This window comes from Hyperolius riggenbachi, chromosome 8, assembly GCF_040937935.1.
Source record: "Hyperolius riggenbachi isolate aHypRig1 chromosome 8, aHypRig1.pri, whole genome shotgun sequence".
Lineage (NCBI taxonomy): Eukaryota > Metazoa > Chordata > Amphibia > Anura > Hyperoliidae > Hyperolius > Hyperolius riggenbachi.
The window spans coordinates 101,123,886-101,144,330 of NC_090653.1; the positions used below are offsets into that span (position 1 = coordinate 101,123,886).

A 20,445-nucleotide genomic window follows, 5' to 3' on the forward strand; every position below is an offset into this window, starting at 1 on the left:
ATCTGATGTGTCTGACTGAAATCTGACTGGATTAGCCGCATGCTTGTTTTAGGTGTGTAATTCACACACTACTGATGCCAGAAAAATCAGCAGGATTCTATGCAATTGGTATTGTTACAAGGAAATTTATATGGCAGCCTCCATATATCTCCTATTTCAGGAGAAGGTACAGGAGAGCTCCACTCTTGGAAGGAATACATAAAAAAACAAACTTATCTTACCAAATGCATACTGATATAACTCAACATTCAGGGAATAAAGTCCATTGGACAGATGAGACAAAACCAGGGCTTTTTAGCTCTTCCCCCCCCCCCCCCCCCCCCAAATCTATGAGCTCTATATCCACATACAGAAAACGAAAGCTTTAAAAGAAAACACACCTGGAAGAGGCTCTGTTTTGTTTTGGGGCAGGTTTACACCCAGGACAAATCATGCAGACCAGCAGTTCTGACACAGCTGGATGCATGCTTGTTATGGGTGTATACACCAGAATCTAGCAACACAATCAGCCTAGCAATTATTGTATATTCTGGCATATAAGACTTTTTAACCCTTGAAAATCTTCTGAAAAGTCAGGGGTTGTCTTATATGCCAGTTATCATAGATATGCCTTATCCTGTTACCGCCTCTCAGATCTCGCTACTGAGGACTGTAGTGAAGCGGCGCAGGCACACATGTGCGAGATCTGAGAGGCAAAGAAGGAAGTACATAGGATACAAGGGTGGTCCAGAAGGGTGAAAGAGGCGTGTTTTATGCACAGCACGATCTATTCTTCCATACCGCTCTGATAAACAGGTAGACAGGGAGAGTTGACCAATCCAACCAGCCAATCGCCTATATACTGGGTACCACATACAGTACAGCACCAGTATCTGTTCATACATAGCACCAGTGTATGATTTAAAAAAAATAAATATATATTTGGTGTGCGTAGGAAGAGGGGTAGTCTTAATTAGCGAGCATATCCCAAACTATATTTTAACTGTAAAAGTTGGGGGGGGGGCGGGAATCTTATACGCCCAGTTGTCTTATACACTCAAAGTAGAAGCACCAGTAGCAGCCAACAAATCCTATTTAGTTTGGGCCTCCTTTACAAGGAGTACAGCTAAATATATATGCTAAATTACTGTCACCCAAAATGGTTGTGCATGATCATTTTTAGTGACAGTCTAGAAATGGCTGTACAGATTCCGTCTGGCTCACTCTGCTCTATGTAAGGGGGAAAGGGGGGTGGGCAGGAAGTGCAACATCAGTCAACTGAGTATGGCCAACACAAACTATTCATAGGGGGAAGCCACAGACATCGGGGGCACCTTTTACCACATTAGTTTTTCATCCAAGACCAACATATATAATCATTTTGAGAGACAACAAAAAAATGAACATGTTTACTTGGCTGCTACAAGTGATCCTACACTGCACAAGTGGAGTAATAGAAGTTATGTAGCCTGTGGCCACAGTGGTATGTCTGCAGTGATAAAACTGGCAAAAAAAAAAAACCAAACAAACTGACTAGCATATTCAGAAACAAAATAAGCAACTGACTAATCATAATTGTAGCACATTTCTAGGCAGAAGCTTCTAACACAGGGTAATTACACAGCACACAGACTAATTGTAGATTTAGATTCTGTTTCCATGACTGCACACCTCACACTTCCTATATACCCATATTTTATAACTGCATGTGCCAAATAACAGTGTGAGCTCAACACTGTCAATATTTTTACCACACCCTATTAAACCACAGCCACCAACACTAGTTTCTTTTCATCCTGACTCACGAAATGACTACAGTACTGAACAGGGAAATGCTCATCTAGGGTGATCAGCAAAGGTAGACATGAAGAAGAATAGTCAGTGATTTATTTTACAACTCCTTTAAATACTGTATACCTGTATATTTTCCACCTTTATTCCATGACATTATGGAAGTGCCTGAAATAACAATTGTGCATTCAGACCTGGAGAGTGGTTGGGTACTACTTCCTAGCAGGCATTACACGGCAACATCCCCACCAAACACAGGCAACACAGCTTTTCAAAAAGAGAAACCAGTCAAGGTGACCACTGCTGGCTAACAGCACAATGGTAAAACTTGTGACCATGCCCAACTAACTGCAACCAAGGGCTCTTTCAGACTAGACAATGCAAGCACAAACAAAATTTTGTGCACGCATTCCCAACGCAAGGCTTACGTGGTGGGGCCGTTTCAGTGTTAACATTGGCAGCTCCAAATCGATATACCCGATGGGAAATAGTGTGCACCATGGCATAAAATGGTCCCAGTCGCATTACATCGTAGGACGCGGGAACGCTTTCGGTGTTGTGAAGGGTAACATGAAAGTCAATGGACTTTCAGGTAAACATGCCTGTTGCAAACAATGTGCAGGGTGTCATGACGGCAGCACTGCACATAGTATGAATGAGCCTTAAAGGACAACTGAAGCGAGAGGGATATGGAGACTGCCATATTTATTTCCTTTTAAAGAGACTCTGAAGCGAACAAAAATTGCTATTTTTACCTGGCAGTTCGCTTCAGTAGTCTCAGATGTAAACCACAGCATAACAAGGGCTTTAGACCCCCCCAAATCCCAGGGCAAACATCCACGACCATGTTGGTCATGGATTGTGCTGCCCTGAGAGGCAGAGCTTTCCGCTGTAGCTCTGCCTCTCCTGACATCAACCACCATGCGGATCTCTGCCTCTCACCCGCCCCTCTCTCTGAAGGAAGAGTGAGAGGGGCGGTGATTGACATAAGTAGAGGCAGAGTTGCACCTGAAAGCTCTGCCTCTTTCAAGAAGCGCGGCCGGATTGCCCCCCAGGGATTTGGGGGTCTAAAGCCCTCGTTTTGCGGCGGGGATTCAGCGGTTTACATCTAATGAGAGTACTAAAGAGAACTAGAAGGTAAAAATAGCAATTTTTGTTCACTTCAGTCTCTCTTTAAGCAATACCAGTTGCCTGGTGTTATTCAGATACTACTGCAGCCATATAGATCAGCAGGGCTGCCAGGAAACTGGTAATATTTAAAAGGAAATAAATATGGCAGCCTCCATTTTCTTTCCACTTCAGTTGTCCTTTAAGTCTTGTACACTTGCTAGTTGGAACTCTGCAGGCGGCCATCACATCCTCGAATCAGTACAGGTGTCCCCGAGCTCATTTCCAGCACTGCTTACTACAGGTGTATAGTAAATGGCTGCCGGAGAGATACTTAGAGGGCGCACTCCTTTTGCGCAGACTGGCCGTGAATGGCTGGAGTTACAGGACCCGGTACCGAAGAGGGAGAAGACTGAGGATGGCGGCGTGGGAGCAATATGCATGCATAGGGCTGGAGGAAGCCCCAAGTATGTATGGTACTTATTTTATCTCAGCTCTGGTACACTTTAAAGGACAACTGTAATGAGAGGGATAGGGAGGCTGCCATACTTATTTACTTTTAAACAATACCAGTTGCCTGGCAGCCCTGCTGGTCTATTTAGCTGCAGAAGTGTCTGAATCACACCAGGAATAAGCATGCAAATACTGTCAGATCTGACAATGTCAGAAACACCTGATATGCTGCATACATTTGTTCAGGGTCTATGGGTAAATGTATTAGATGCAGAGGATCAGCAGGATAACCAGGCAACTGGTATGGTTTAAAAAGAAATCAATATGGCAGCCTCCATATCCCTCTCACTTCAGTTGTCCTTTAATGGGTCAGCTGTGAGGTTTGGGAGCAGCGTGATAGGGGGTGGGGTGCACACTGGTGACAATCCCCACCTTTTGGACCTACTCAACACTCCACCGGGGCTCACATGCAGGCTGCAAATTGTTATGCCAGCAGTGAAGAGGAGTAGTGTGGTTCAGCATGGAGTATATTACCACACATTAGCCACTTCCTTTCCCTGGTGGAACCTAGAGAAATTCAAATGCCACATTTTACAGGTGTCACCATCTGCAACCCTTTGCTACAATGCCTGTCTGTCACACAGGAAATAAATAAAGCTCTAATCAACAAAAAAAGACAAAGGCAAGAATATAATGCTGTACCGTCTTTATGTAACCTGAGAGGAATGCATGAGTAGCACTTATACTTCCCCGGGTCTTCCTCCAGCCACGTGTTCCGTGGGCTCCCTTACCATCCTTCTATGTTGTCCTGCAATGTTTGCCGATAACCCAGAGGGGTGAGCCGGGCTGCACTACGCATGCACGCCCCCATGGCCGGGAGCGTTCTGCGTCCATGCAGTACTACCTGTGCAGGCGCAGAACGCTCCTGAGGGGAGCACAATGGGGTGTGTGCGCAGCCGGGCAGTGCATGCACAGTGGAGCCCAACTGATGCGACTGGGACTCCGTTACCAACGAATATTGCAGGACAACAGAGCCACCCGGAGCACTATAATTGTGCAGAGTTCCACTCTGCTCACTGAGTAATAAAGCACTGAACTTGGTAACGCCGTCCAGATTCTGCAATCAGAAATCATTACTCACTGTGACTGAGTTTTTATATCCAGTTGGGAGAGTGAGGGAACAGTAAATGCTTTATTACGTACAAGGAGAACGGATAACGAGACAGTGGTAGCCACTAAGGCCCCTTACCCACATACCACAATTTGCATTGCGTTTTCCGAACCGCAATGCAACAGGATCCAAAAGGTCATCAGAGGTGTATAGGCTGCACTGTCTGATGTCCCCATGCATGTACTGCAATTCACAGCGGCCGACAAAAGTACGCAAATGCGTTGCGATTTCTATCAACTGGATGAAATCGCAATTGCATTGCCAAAATATCGCATCGGGACGGAAGCTGAATCTGCACTTCTGTTTCCCGATGCACTGACTTGGGGAAGAGGCCCGAGGGTTAACCACTCAGTAAAGGTGGCCACTAACGATCCAATTTCTAGCAAAAAAATAGTTTGCGCTATCCGATAATGCTGATCGGAAATGAAATCGCTCACTACACAACCAACAAACCAATCTTTGCTTCCTATCTATCACAACCAACAAGAAAATGCTAATTTTGGTTTGACAAAAATCCAACTGGACTATTTTTTATAATTGTTCGTAATCGATTGTGCCCATCAACGGAGCTAATTTACAACCAATCCGATCAGAATTTCCAATTGCTCTAATGATTGTTCGCTAGAAATTAGACCGTTAGGCCACCTTAAAGGGAACCTTAACTGAGAGGGATATGGATGTTTCCTTTTTAACCACTTCAGGATTCTGCGTACGCTTAACTACGCCCCTGAATCCTGAAGTGGTTTCCATGGAAACGGCCGCTCGTATGAGCGGCCGTTCCATGTCAGTTCACGGAGGGTGTCTCTCCGTGAGCACCCTGCGAGCCGCCGATCGCAGCTCGCAGGGTAAATGTAAACACACGGGGAAGATCTTCCCCGGTGTTTACATGTAAACGGCGCTGCTGCGCAGCAGCGCCGTGGCAGAGATCGGCGATCCCCGGCCTCTGATTGGCCGGGGACCGCCGGCACCTGATAGGCTGAAGCCTATCCTATCCGGCGCAGGACGGCTTTCCGTCCTGCGCCGCACACAGGGGACGGGAGAGGGAGGGAAGGAGGCAGAGGGAGGACTAGCGCTGCGGAGGGGGGCTTTGAGGAGCCCCCCCCGCTAGGCACAGCAGCGCGGCGGCGATCAGACCCCCCCAGCAGGACATCCCCCTAGTGGGGAAAAAAGGGGGGAGGTCTGATCGCCCTGCCTGATTTCTGATCTGTGCTGCGGGCTGAAGAGCCCACGCAGCACAGATCAGCCAAACCACCCGGTATCCGGAAGTGGTTAAACAATACCAGTTGTCTGGCAGTCCTGATGATCTCTTTAGCTGCAGTAGTGGCTGAATTACACACCTGAAACAAGCATGCAGCTAATCCAGTCTGACTTCAGTCAGAGCACCTGATCTGTATGCTTGCTCAGGGGCTGCAGCTGAAAGCATTAGAGACACAGGATCAGCAGGAGAGTCAGGCAACTGGTATTATTTTAAAAGAAAAATGTATATCCTTCTTAGTTTAGGTTCCCTTTAACCAGTGGAGAGTGGAGGTAGGTGGGAAAGGCTCAGTGTTCACTATGAAAGACTGCCTGCTTACTCGTCTCAGGGCCTTCCTGACTACTTAGTGTGGGGTATGAGAGGATTGGGGAGGAGTTTGACTGAACCTAGACTTTTCAGATATAGGAGACAGACTGTTCAGTACAGCCAAGCAGCATCTGACATTGACACAGAATGTCAACACTGTAAATGCAGACAACCAGGTATTCGTTATTAGCATGAACGTGAATCTGAATGACATAGCAACAGGGCTAATGCAAGCTGGATGCCATATCGTGTGCGAGCCTTTGGCTGATGACGTGTATGTTGCTATGCATGGGGCGGAGGGCTGACAAGCGTGCGCGACACACAGAGGATTCCGGCAGGTGGGGGAGAGTTGAGGGCCGCGGCGTCGTGCAGTGCTCAGACATGACGGATCCTTAACAACTGTTGTGCGGTGACTGTACTTACCCGCCTAAATTGAAACAATCCGTTGTTTCTTGTTAGTTTCCTGCGACGTCATCAGTCTGCGAGTATGAGCCTTAATGCATTATATACTTGGCAGAGCTTATCAGTACAGTGCTATCAGTTCTGTGCACACAGAGCTGGCTCAACCAGCTCCCAGCACAGAGATATCAGTGAAGTATACACTAGCCTGGGCCTATCAGCTCACAGTACAGAGCTATCACTGCACTATACACTGGGCTACATTTATCAATACATTATCAGTTCTGTATTGTAACTAGAGAGAGATGGGCACTAGATACTGTGCAGAAGGACAATCAGCTGGATGTGTGCTGAACAGTGTTTGCACTGCAGAAACAGTAGCCAATCCAACTCGAAGAGAGCAGGCCAAGGCACTACGCCTTTCCATAAAAGCACATTTATTTCTCAGCTAAGTGCAGACAGTGTGGCATAGCAGTGGAGGTGAATAGGGCAGACTGGTTTTACAGTAGCCTGTGAAACAGTGCTGCACATACTGGGTTGGCCCTCTCTGTACAGTGCTATCAGTGTTGCCCACATTAGGCTGGACATCTTTGTACAGTTCTGTCAGTGCTGCACATACTGGGCTGGTTCCCTCTGTACAGCGATATCAGTGTTACACATACTGTACTAGTCTGTACAGTGCTACACACTGGGCTGACCCAATCTGTACAGTGCTATCAGTGCTGCACACACTGGGCTGGTCTCCTCTGTACAGTGCTCTCAGTGCTGAGCACACGGGGCTGGTCCCCTCTGTACAGTGCTATCAGTGCTGCAAACAGTTAGCTGGTCCCCTCTGTACACTGCAATCAGTGCTGCACACAGTGGGCTGGTCCCCTCTGTACAGTGCTATCAGTGCTGAGCACACTGGGCTGGTCCCCTCTGTACAGTGCTATCAGTGCTGCACACACTGGGCTGGTCCCCTCTGTACAGTGCTCTCAGTGCTGCACACACTGGGCTGGTCCCCTCTGTACAGTGCTATCTGTGCTGCACACACTGGGCTGGTCCCGTCTGTACAGTGCTATCAGTGCTGAGCACACTGGGCTGGTCCCCTCTGTACAGTGCTACCAGTGCTGCACACACTGGGCTGGTCCCCTCTGTACAGTGCTACCAGTGCTGCACACACTGGGCTGGTCCCCTCTGTACAGTGCTATCAGGGCTGGACCCGTCACGCTAGATAAATGCAGAGGACTGCAGATCCATCCCATACATACAGGAGCTGACCCCGTACCTCTCGCCTCTCCGCTCAGGGTGGGTCCCGGATTCTCCGCCGAGTCCGGAGCTCCGGAAGGAAGTAGTAGAGGCGGCTCGGCGGATGTGCAAGCAGAGCGGCGGAAGTGGCTAGCACGCCCGGGTCAGTAGGACGGATTGGTCGGGGGCGGGGTAGAGAGGGATGTCGTGAATAGGGCGGGGTGGAACGGGGAGGCTGACAGAGGGCTAGCTGTGAGGAAAGGGGGCGTGGCAATGATGCGGGATAAGGCAGAATGGAGTGTGGGTTGTGAGAAGGGGGCGTAGCAGGGAGATGGGATCGGCAGTGTAGGGCATGAGGAGGGAAGAGAAGGGGGCGTGGCAGGGAGATGGGATATGGCAGGATGGAGTGTGAGGCGCGATGAGGGAGTAGAGCAGTGGAGAGAAGGGGCGTGGCTGGCTTGCTGGAGCCTGGAGGCACTAAACTATGGGTGTGAAAGGATGACACGGGTGGCTGGCCCCGTGTGTGAGGAGGAGGATAGGTGACAGGCGTTGGGTGATGGTGCGGCTACCTCCTGTTGCCTCTTGACAGTTCTAGATGGGAAAGTGGTAGGCTGGTGGACGGTAGAGCGTGTGCAAGGGCAGCTTTTCCTCATCCAAATAAGTTGGTCATCCCTTACCAATCAGCATGTTCTCTACTGTGTATGGCACCCGTTTTGTTATCTCGTCCCATTATCTTCCCTAAAAATCCGGCCTAAGCTTTGGTGGACAATCACATATTTAAAGAGAAGGCTATCATTCATAAAGCGTTCCCGCATGCGGAAATGCTAAAACAGCCGACTTTACCGACCACTGAGCAAAATGTGTATTCATAAAGGCTATTTCCGCATGCGAATAGGGTTGCCAGGTCGGCTGATGGAGAAAACCGGACAGGGGGTGGAGTTAGGGGCGGAGTCAGAAGCGCACTTTTATGTAGAGTGGGGCTAAGCAATGGGCTTTTTAAAAAATGTTTTTTACAGTATTTATATCGCACTGACATCTTCTGCAGCACATTACAGAGTACATAGCCATGTCACTAACTGTCCTCACCAGTACATGCACATAAGAGACCACTTTTCACCAGTAAATGCACATAATAAGAGACCGCTTTTCACCAGTAAATGCACATAATAAGAGACAGAGCAGAAAACGATTACAAAACTGGAAAACTATGCAAATAATGCAATGCATTTATGGCGTTTTTGCACAGTGAAGTGGTCGATTTCTTGCGGGAAATTTTAAATTTTTTTTTTTTTTTCCCACCAAAATTTTTTATTGAGAACAATAAAGTGGACATACATAGGCATAAAGTTAAAATATAAATCTGCGCATACATGTATGTACACATTTTGAGCAAATATAACAGTATAACAGTATAAATTGCGTTGTACAATAGTATGAATTCAAGTGTAAAGTATAGTAAGCAGCGGGCTCAGGCGAGATTGAATGAGATTGAAAGTCACGCCTGGACTATACGGAGGGGAGATAGAGCGGAGCCAATGCACACAAAGAGCGGAAATACAACCAGAGAATTATGGGTCACTCACTCACCAAATCTCCAGACTCCTGACCTTACCTTGCTTCCTTCGCAGATGCAGAATCGCATTGCAAATGACGTGAGTGACGCACGTCATGCGTGCGTTGGCAACGCAGCGTTGGCGTTGCCGTAGCAACGTCGGGAAGCGCGGGCTCGGGGGCGGTACTTAAGCTGGCGTAACTTACGCCGCGTAAGCTGGCTGGCTGTGCCTTTGACTGACAGCCAGGCAGCGAATCAGCGGTCGCGCAGCGCTGGCGGACGGGTGGCGGCAAGTGGCAAAAGGCATAAAACCGGACATCTTAATTGTCCGGTTTAACATGCCTTTTTGGACAGGACACAGCGGCCAAAAACCGGACTGTCCGGTCTAAAACCGGACACCTGGCAACCCTACATGCGAAGCTGACTTTCCCGAGCAGAGCGATAAATTACCTCATTGTGTGGTGATTCTATGCGGAAATGTAACAAAATGTAAATTCATAAAAAGTTACGCAAGCGGTATGCGGATGGGGATTACTGCTCCCCTGGATGTAGCGATAAGCATGCGGAATACATGTAAGTGAATGGGACAGACCTCCCAAGCAGCAGCAGAGAGAACACCGCATGAAGGGACTCGGCCAGCTTCTCCTGTTTCCGCATGCCTACCGACAGCCTGTTCCAGAAAAACTCCGCACTTGTACCGCAACAGGCAACACTTTTATGAATGACCACCTAGAAGTGTAAAATACCGACAGCAGTGTTTTCCCGCACGAACTTTTGTTACCGACAACACTTTCATGAATGATAGACTATGAAGGGAATATTAAAAAAAAAAAAAAAACAGATACTTGAGTATAGGGAAGGCTTTGGGTCATATAGAGCCTTCCTGTTCCTCTTATGGTCCCCTCGTTGCTCCTCGGTTCATATCTCCCATCGCAGGAGCTTTGGGAGAGCGTGCTTGCGGATGCGCAGTATGGAGCGGCCTGTCTTTTCGGGCTCCCGAAGCTTCCTGCAGAGGGAAATTTGGACACAGCAGCCAGTGCTGGAGCGAGGGGACTGTGAGGGACAGAAAGGCTCTATAGGACCCAGAGCCTTCCCTCTCCTTAGGTAAGTATCTGTTTTTGTTTTTAATTTTCCCTTCAGACTCGCTCAGAGAAGGAAGCTTCTGTAGAGCCGGAAAAGATGGCCCTGCAGGCTCCTTGGAAAAAATTGCGGCTTTGCGCGGGGGTTGGGGAGGAGTAAGGATTAGGGGCCACGGGGTGGTGGTTAAGGGTTAGGCACCATGGGGGTGGTAAGAGGCACCACCAGAGGTTTAGGTACTGGTAGGGGGATGGTTCTGTGTAAGAGTAGGGTTTGGTTAGATCCTAGTTAAATATTGGTTAAGATTACTGATATTTTACTGTCGGAATTAAGTAGTGGAATATCAATAATTTTACTGATATTCTACTAGCTCTCTGGACCTCCGCCACTGGTTGGAACCGTACTCCTCTTCTGCCATGAGCACAACTGTGCCTGCCCAGTAGCACGGAACAGCTTGTGCACAAGCAGTTCCGGCTTTCTTGGGCAGGCGCAATACAGCCGGGCTTGTCCTTGAAGAGGAGCATGGCCCCCGATCAGATTACTGACAAGCCCTGTAATCTTTGGGAGTCTGCAAGTGGCAACGGGGGACTAGAAAATGCTGTGCCCCCTATTGTTTATAGGATCCAGTGGCTTCCCTCTTAGGTAAGTTTGTGATTTTTGACACAAGCTTTGTCTCGGGTACACTTTTTAAATCTTACATCTATTCTTAGGTACAAGCGTAGTTGTGTAACACAGATCCCCCTCCCTCTTTATCTACAGTGCTGCCCATAATTATTCATACCCCTGGCAAATGTTGACTTAAATTTACTTTTATTCAACCAGCAAGTATTTTTTTGACAGAAAATGACATAGGTGTCTCCCAAAAGATAAGACGATGTACAAGAGGCATTATTGTGGGGGAAAAAAACATTTCTTAGCTTGTATTTACATTTGAGCAAAAAGTGACCAGTCCAAAATTATTCATACCCTTCTCAATAATCAATAGAAAAGCCATTATTGGCTGTTACAGCAATCAAACGCTTCCTATAGTTGCAGACCAGCTTTTTGCATGTCTCCACAGGTATTTTTGCCCATTCATCTTTAGCAATGAGCTCCAAATCTTTCGGGTTGGAGGGTCTTTTTGCCATCACTCAAGTCAGGACTCTGGTTGGGCCACTCCAAAACGTTATTGTTGTCTGCTAAACATTTCTTCACCACTTTTGCTGTGTGTTTTGGGTTATTGTCATGCTGAAATGTCCACTGGTGCCCAAGGCCAAGTTTCTCTGCAGACTGCCTGATGTTGTAATTGAGAATCCTCATGTATTGCTCTCTTTTCATGGTGCCGTTTACTGTGATTAGGTTCCCTGGTCCATAATCCTTTTCCCCGCCAATGCCTCCAGCTATTCCCTTCCCATATGCCCTCCTTTTCTTAAAGTGTGCCTGTAAGAAAAAGTGCCCCTGGGGGGTACTTACCTGTGAAGGGGAAGCCTCTGGGACCCCCTGAAGATCTTCTCTGCATGAGCGCATGCCCAATAGCGACTTTTCACTCGGGGTCCGGTGGAAACAGCTGAGCCTGATCAGGTTAGATCTACTGTGCAAGCACACTGGTGGTACGTGAAATTTTTCAGGCGATACAAGTAGTACAGTTAGTGAAAAGGTTGAAAAGCCCTGCTCTAGGGGGCAAACAGCACTGTAAACTGATACAGCAGACAATCTTCCTCACACTCTGCTGCTGACACAGGATGAGAGAGCTGCTAGCTGTGCCTCTTATCCTCATTTACACTCATCTAAAGGATTATTAGGAACACCTGTACAATTTCTCATGAATGCAGTTATCTAATCAACCAATCACATGGCAGTTGCTTCAATGCATTTAGGGATGTGGTCCTGGTCAAGACAATATCCTGAACTCCAAACTGAATGTCAGAATGGGAAAGAAAGGTGATTTAAGTAATTTTGAGCATGGCATGGTTGTTGGTGCCAGATGGGCCGGTCTGAGTATTTCACAATCTGCTCAGTTACTGGGATTTTTACGCACAACCATTTCTAGGGTTTACAAATAATGATGTGAAAAGGGAAAAACATCCAGTATGCGGCAGTCCTGTGGGCGAAAATGCCTTGTTGATGCTAGAGGTCAGAGGAGAATGGGCCGACTGATTCAAGCTGATAGAAGAGCAACTTTGACTGAAATAACCGCTCTTTACAACCAAGGTATGCAGCAAAGCATTTGTGAAGCCACAACACGCACAACCTTGAGGCGGATGGGCTACAACAGCAGAAGACCCTATCAGGTACCACTCATCTCCACTACAAATAGGAAAGAGGCTACAATTTGCATGAGCTCACCAAAATTGGACAGTTGAAGACTGGAAAAATGTTGCCTGGTCTGATGAGTCTCGACAGAGTCAGAATTTGGCGTAAACAGAATAAGAACATGGATCCATCATGCCTTGTTACCACTGTGCAGGCTGGTGGTGGTGGTGTAATGGTGTGGAGGATGTTTTCTTGGCACACTTTAGGCCCCTTAATGCCTGTTGGCCATCGTTTAAATGCCACGGGCTACCTAAACATTGATTCTGACCATGTCCATCCCTTCATGACCATCATGTACCCATCCTCTGATGGCTACTTTCAGTAGGATAATGCACCATGTCACAAAGCTTGAATCATTTCAAATTGGTTTATTGAACATGACAATTATTTCACTGTACTAAAATGGCCCCCACAGTCACCAGATCTCAACCCAATAGAGCATGTTTGGGATGTGATGGAACGGGAGCTTCGTGCCCTGGATGTGCATCCCACAAATCTCCATCATCTGCAAGATGTTATCCTATCAATATGGGCCAACATTTCTAAAGAATGCTTTCAGCACCTTGTTGAATCAATGCCATGTAGAATTAAGGCAGTTTTGAAGGCGAAAGGGGGTCAAACACCGTATTAGTATCGTGTTCCTAATAATCTTTTAGGTGAGTGTATATTCACTGCAGCCCCAGCTGGCCCCGCCTCCTCCACGATGACAGGTCACCCTGCTGTCATTGAATCACCGGGCAGCATTAACTAGTATTCCCCTTCTAAGAAGGGAGAAATAATTCATGGTCCGGTTATCGTTGGAACCCCTGAAAAACCTTACGCAAGGCATGGACTATAGCATTGCAACTATAGCCGCGCCGTCATCTGGCACTACACACCTCCGTGCTCCAAGATGACCTGCTTCTCTGTCCCACTCCACCCGCTACATTTTCCTGCCACCCTGAAAAAAATTCTGGGGCCAACACTGCTCTGTTCCTTTGCTAGCCGATCCAGTAAATTTTCCGGTTGTTCCCAGTAACGCTCCACTGAGCATGAATGGCCCGGCTGTGCGTGCCCCTATCATGCTCCTGTGGCCGCACTGGGCTTAGGGGGCAGTTATTTTTTTGTATAGGGGTTAGTGAACATCCTTAAATTGTACCAGAGACGACATATGTAAAAGATTTGATAATTATCCGGGGCTTCCTCCAGCTCCATAAGCACTGCTGTTTCTCTCGCCGTCCTCCCTCCGTTCTTCTGCTAGTGGTCCTGGTAATCTGTCTCCGTCACGCCAGTTGGCTTTTCTGCTCATGTGCGGAAAGGTTACGCATGCGCAGAAGAGCCTGACTGGCGTGACTGAGCCAGATTACCAGGACCACTAGCAGAAGAACGGAGGCACTCGGGAGTACGGCGAGGGATTCAGCGGTGCTTATGGGGCTGGAGGAAGCCCTGGGTAAGTATCAAATCATTTACTTATGTCGTCTCTGGTTTACTTTAAGCATGTTGTATTTTGTGCAAGCATATAGTAGTCAGATATAAACCATTTTGACTAAAAGTCAAGCCTCCCATGTTTAAACTTTATACCTCCCCCTTGTTGTGCTTGCAGTCTCTTGAGCCTCTTGGGCTGTAGACACACTATGGGCCCTTTTCCACTAGCAGTCGCTAGCGTTCACGCTGAACGCTAGCGATTGCTGAATCGCAATTCCGCCGATTTCCCGACGTTTGCGGCCGCGATTTTGTTATGCTATGCACTGCATAGCAAAATCGCGGCAAATATCGCTCCGCCGCGCGTTCGCGTTCCCGTCAAAAAGGAATCGCGGTAGTGGAAATGACCTACCGCGATTCCTATGTTAAAAAGCAAACCGTAGCGATTGTAAAATCGCTAGCGGTTTGCGACTTTACGATTCGGCCAGCGGAAAAGGGCCCTAAGAGCAGCTTCTGAGAGCTTTTCTGACAATCTGAGCTTTCTGAGTGTTTTTTTTTTTTTTTAAAACACTACCATTGACTTACATTAAAATCACAGTAAAACTGTGACAATTGCAAGTTTTTGAAAAATCGCAATCGCAATTTTACTGCCATTTTAATGCAAGTCAATGGGAGCGTTTTTTAAAAACCGCTAAGAAAGCTCTGATGGTCAGAAAAGCTCTCAGAGGTCATAGTGTGTGTACAGCCTTGTTGTGTACCAAAAGGCACAAAACAGAGCTTTTTCTGCTGGTCATATTGTGATGTTATGCCCCATACAGCTTCTTCTTCACAAGCACGAACATACATGACACATGGATTTCAGTTAGATCTGGTAAAGAAAATGTGTTTTTTTTTTTCTTTCAGAAATTCTTGGTGAAATAGTCACAATGCTTACATTTACACCAAACAAAGGCGAAGGAGAAGCTATACTTTAACTACTTTAAATACTGTAAGTCTTCAGTGTTAAAGGAATCTTTGTTAAAAAAATAAAAATGGCCAGTTACCGTACTTATGTGGGGCTTCTTCCAGCCCCATGAAGTTGTTTTGTTCCTCACCGTCATCTTATCCTTGCAACGTTCAACCACTCTGGCCCTCTGAACGCTGCACATGCAGACCCAATCCGTGTGCCTCCTACACCACACTCCCGGACGGTTTGCTTAACATATTGCTACTGCGCGGAATGCAATCGAGGAGGCATGCGGCTGGAGCTGCGTATGCACCGTAGCCAGCAACTAACCGAGTCTCCTGGCTTTCGGAGGGGGACAGCGGAAGAATGGTGCAGCGCAGAATGACAGCGAGGGTCCTGACAGACTTCAGGGGGCTGGCAGAAGCCACAGATGAAAAACTGGCCATTTTTGTTATACAGTTAAAAAGAGACCGTAACCAAGAATTGAACTTCACCCCAATCAGTAGCTGATACCCCCTTTCCTATGAGAAATCTTTTTGTTTTTACAAACGGATCATCAGGGGACTCTGTATGGCGGATATTATGGTGAAACCCCTCCCACAGTGTGATGTCAGGACCATGGTTCTGACATAACACTGTGGGAGCCTTGTTGCATTGTGGGAAGTAATAGCTGTTTACAGCTGTTTTTTCCAACTTCCAAAAAAGCAAGCAGCATCTCCTTCCACTGGCATCACCTGCCAGCAGTAAAAATGTCACCATGTGGTAAATGTCAGAATTTAAATCAGGGAGAAGAAAGATTTTACAATGGACAAACACTGACTAAATCATTTATACATAATTATTGTAAAAATGAAGACCTTTTTATTACATTATTTTCACTGGCGTTCCTCTTTAAGTGTCACTTTAAAAACCCCATCTTCAAGTAAGGAAAGCCATCAGTTCAAGAGCTTCTATTACTCATAATTGTAATAGGAGTATCCAATGTTTCTGTGTATCACAGCGGAAAAGGCCCTTTCTCCCTAGCACACTTGTGCCTAAAAAAAAAATGGACAAAACCCAGTGATCTACCAATAAGCCGACCCCCCTTCCCATAGCTACCTCTCCTTGCCCCAGCTTCTCCTGTCTTCCTCGCATCTCCCTTGCAGCTTTGTAACTCAAGGCAAGAGCTCTGGGCCCACTGCCATGTGACCGTTGTAAAGATCTGGCTGTCTTGCGTTGAGTAACGAAAGTACAGGGGGGACGCAATGACTAGATCAAGGAGATGAAGTTATTGTTACAGGCATGCATAAGGGGGCACCGCACATGCAGACTCCTACACTTTTAGCTCAAACATTTGGTACAAAAAGTTTGGCTTATCCGCGGTGATATACAATAAGCCGCATATAAGATGTTTTGAGACTGAGATATCAAATCCAGGCATGCTGAGAGATGAATTCTATATGGTAAATTAGAACCAGTTCTGTAATAGATTTGGAGAAAATACTATGGTTATCTTTCAGCTTTCAGCTCTAGCTGTTATCACTGGGTAATGTTGTAATAATGAAACTCGCTAGCTATGCATTGAAGTAAACATCTCTGTTCTTTGTTAGGGCAAGGTCACCTTCTTAAAGGTGTGACTTGCCACTTGTGATAGCTCTAATGACTGCACAAATATTTCAGCCACAGTGATCTACCATGTGTAAAGCCAGATAATAGCCCAGTATTTGTGTACAGTAGAGATCTTCCTGAAGTGCTGTTTATTATTGCTGATTTATATAGGGGCCCTCGTTCATGAAGTGAGATGTTTGCATTTTGATCAAGCTTAAAGGGAATCTTCAGTCTAAACAAACATGCTGTCATTAAGTTATTATTATTATTGATTTATAATGCGCAAACATATTCCGTGGCGCTGTACAAAGTAAGAAACAAACATGGGGTACATAATACAGACAATGGTGTACACTAATATACAAGATACATAATTAGTGACAAAATACAAAAAATGATACAGCATACAGAATACAAAATACAGAAGTGGTAATGACAGTGATAAAAATAACATGATGAATAAAATGTATAATGATTTCCAAGACACAAAAGTGGACATTCATTATGTTAATTAAAATAGATAGGTAATATAATATCTTAGGCCCGGTTCACATTAGCGGTCGCCGTCCGGAATCGCCGTGCCGGAGCCGGACCGCATGCAGAACGGACGGAACGGACGCACGGCATAGCAATGAAAGCCTATGCGTCCGTTCACATGCGTCCGTTTCGTCCGGATCCGGACCGGATCCGGACTCCGGCATAAGACCCAACATGCGCTATTTTTTGGTCCGGCTCCTCCGGCAGCCGTATCCGGAGCGGAGCCGGACTGCACCATCCGGCCAATACAAACCAATGAGAACCGGAGAGCGCACAACACACTGGCTAAAAATCCGGATGTTCTACCCCACTTCCTATGCGTATTGAAGCAGCGATTTTGGATGGGGACACATGGGCAAGCATTTTGGAGTGGAGCAGCAGTGATTTTAAACGTGCTGGAGATGTTGGCAGTATGTCGGAGGTGAGTGCTAAACAGCGGAGGGCCTGATTCCACAGGTCCACCTTCTGCTGACCTCCCAGACCCCAACATTTTTATTCCTTTTCTACTATCTTTTGCCAAACGGATCCGGATCGCATCCTGATGAACACCTGATGCAAACTGACCAGATCCGGATCGGATCCGGATCAGAACCGTACGGTTCCGATCCGGTCCGGATCCGGTCAGGTCATCCGGTCCGTTTGGCAGAGAACCGCAAGTGTGAACGGGGCCTTACCCACCCTGTTTTAAAAGAACAGGCAAATGTTTGTGATTTCATGGGGCAGCCATGTTTTTCATGGGGCAGCCAACTTTTTGGTTGAAAGGAGGTGACAGGGAGCATGAGACACAGTTCCAACTGCCCTGTGTCCTGATCACCCCTCCCAGCTGTGTGTGCTACTAGGCTTAAAATCTCAAATTAAAAATTAAAAAAATTTTTTTTACACCAAAACAGCAGAAGGAGAACAACAACATCAGAAATCCCATCATGCGTTGCACAGCATCAGAGGAAAAATGCCCGGGCAGTTTTCTTCTGTGCAGCTAAAAATGAGCCTTGGGTAAGAAAAACAAAGTTCTGATGCTGTGAAACTGTTAAAGAAACCCCAAACCTTTTTAGTGCTGCTGAGTAGGTTTTTAGTCTGGAGGTTCACTTTAATGCACTGCCAAGCAGAATACAATTGCAATGCACATAGAACTATGAATGCCAGCTCCCCTCTGCACACAAAGTGCCGCAATCATCTCCACCGAGGACTGAAGTGAGAGGGATATAGAGGCTGTCATATTTAAAGGAGTTGTCAGCCAAATAGTACTGCTCCATGGTATACTTACCCAGGGCTTCCTCCAGCCCCTTGCAGCCGACATGTCTCACACAGCATCTCCGCTCGCAGCCGCTGGCCCAGGGTGGCTGTGCTTGTACACAGAGGGAAGCCGGACTGCAAGCAATCTTCAACTTTAATGTCAAGGGTTGTTTAGAGGGTCCTAGTGCAGCAGGGAAGGTGTAGGGAGACTGGGGCAGCTTCCCGACCATACAGAGGCTTTTCCCCTACTAAGGTAAGTATCTTTTTTTTTTGACCTCCTGGGCGATAATCCCGAGCTGAGCTCGGGGGAAGGTCGCGCAGGAGGATTTCTCAGGCCCTGGTGGGCCGATTTGCATATTTTTTTTCTGTTACACGCAGCTAGCACTTTTCATAGCTGCGTGTAACTTCCGATCCGCCGCTACCCTCCGTGCCGCGCAGCCCCCCCCCCCCAGACCCCTTGCGCAGCCTGGCCAATCAGTGCCAGGCAGCGCTGAGGGGTGGATCGGGACTCCCTCTGACGTCGGTGACATCATCGCGAGCATCGCCATGGTGACGGGGGAAGCCAAGCAGGAGATCCCGTTCTCAACGGGATCTCCTGCTTGCGCTGAGCACCGGAGGCGATCGGAGGGGGTGGGGGGATGCCGCTGCACAGCGGCTATCATGTAGCTAGCGCTAGCCTAGCTACATGATTTTAAAAAAAAATGTTTTTAAAAGTGCTGCGCCTCCTCCTGGGAGATGTAATTGTACCGCCCAGAGGGTTAAGTTATCACACTTTGAGACTCTGTGGCAGGAATGAGTTAAGATAAATAAAACAAATGTAATTAGAGTGGAACAGCAATGATGGGGATACGCCCTGCCCAGGACAGCAATGGCCAGATTGTCACTAAACAGCCCACGAAGCTTCTGCATCCTCAGCCCAGGACTGGTTAAGCCATGTCCGGCCTTTCAGTACCTGGTAGGGGTGATATGCCCAACACTGCTGTTACATGAGGCTTTTGCATGTGCTCTTCTTCTTTTTCCCACAGCTGCTGTTTTCCTATGATGGACAGTCTGTCCTATCTGGCTGATGTTTTGTTTTGATGGTTTCATTTCCCATCATCCTTAGGAGTCTGGGCTCTCTGAACAGTTTGCCTGGCCGTCTACATTTGGAAATATCTGTGTTCGACAGAGTATTACAGCTAGACACATGTACATTAGTGCCAGTCTGCTGGTTTTTGTGGTAGTGGCGTGGTACGGTTGATGTTTTTTTCTTCATTTTAAAAGCCATCCTCTTATGTAGACCCTGAACTAAGTGAAGATATCTGTTCTGTTCCCACGCATTCCAAGTCTGGTGATATCACAGTTGTGAGGTCAGGAATACCTGCAAACCGAGCTGATATTACCAGCCTACACCCAGGCCTGCTTTGTAATCAATTGCATATGAAACCTTATAGAGGTCAGTGTCTGTGGGCTATCAGTTGTCATCTCTTAAAGAATGAGATACTCTCCCAGGAAGATTATATTTCGGACTATAAGACTCTCCTGACCATAAGACGCACCTATGTTTAGAGGACAAAAAAACGGGAAAAAATATATACTAAACCTGGTGCATCCATGGTGAAGGAGCATCTCGTGGATTATGTTCCCTTTGTACCTCATGCCCCCTTGTACCTCTTGTGTCTGCCTGTGTCCTCCTGTGTCCTACTTGTGTCCTTCTCTATGCCCCTTTGTGTCCCCCCTTGTGTCTTCCTCTACGCCCCTTTCTGTCCCCCTGTGTCCTCCGTTTGTACCTGCGTCCTCCTCTGCATGGGCCCAGTACAGGGAGACCCTGACATTGCAGCTGGTTGTAGGTTCATATTTGCAGGCATTCACAAGTCAGGAACTCCCTGCATTTGGACTATAAGGCCTTGTTTCCATCTGTCCGCTTCTATCCGCTTTTTATCAGCACATCAATGTTACAGATTGATACATGTTGCTGAAAAGCGGACAGAAGCGGACAGAAGCGCATAGATGGAAACGAGGCCTAAGACGCAGTGACTTATTTCCCCCACTTTTGGGGGAGAAAAAGTGAGTCTTATAGTCCAAAACATACAGTATATAAGTAGATAAATACTTGTTCTACTTACATAACATATGCATTGTACTGTCCACAT

At 47.1% G+C, this 20,445-nt stretch overlaps 1 protein-coding gene across 1 annotated transcript in view; it reads right to left on the minus strand.

Moving 5' to 3' along the window:
• RAP2C (RAP2C, member of RAS oncogene family) overlaps positions 1–7,886 on the minus strand; it is a 28,142-nt gene extending 20,256 nt beyond the window's left edge. The window contains exon 1 of the mRNA XM_068250937.1: positions 7,729–7,886. The gene's annotated coding sequence lies outside the window, so the exon portion shown is untranslated. The remainder of the gene's footprint in view (positions 1–7,728) is intronic.
• Positions 7,887–20,445: the final 12,559 nt, after the last annotated feature.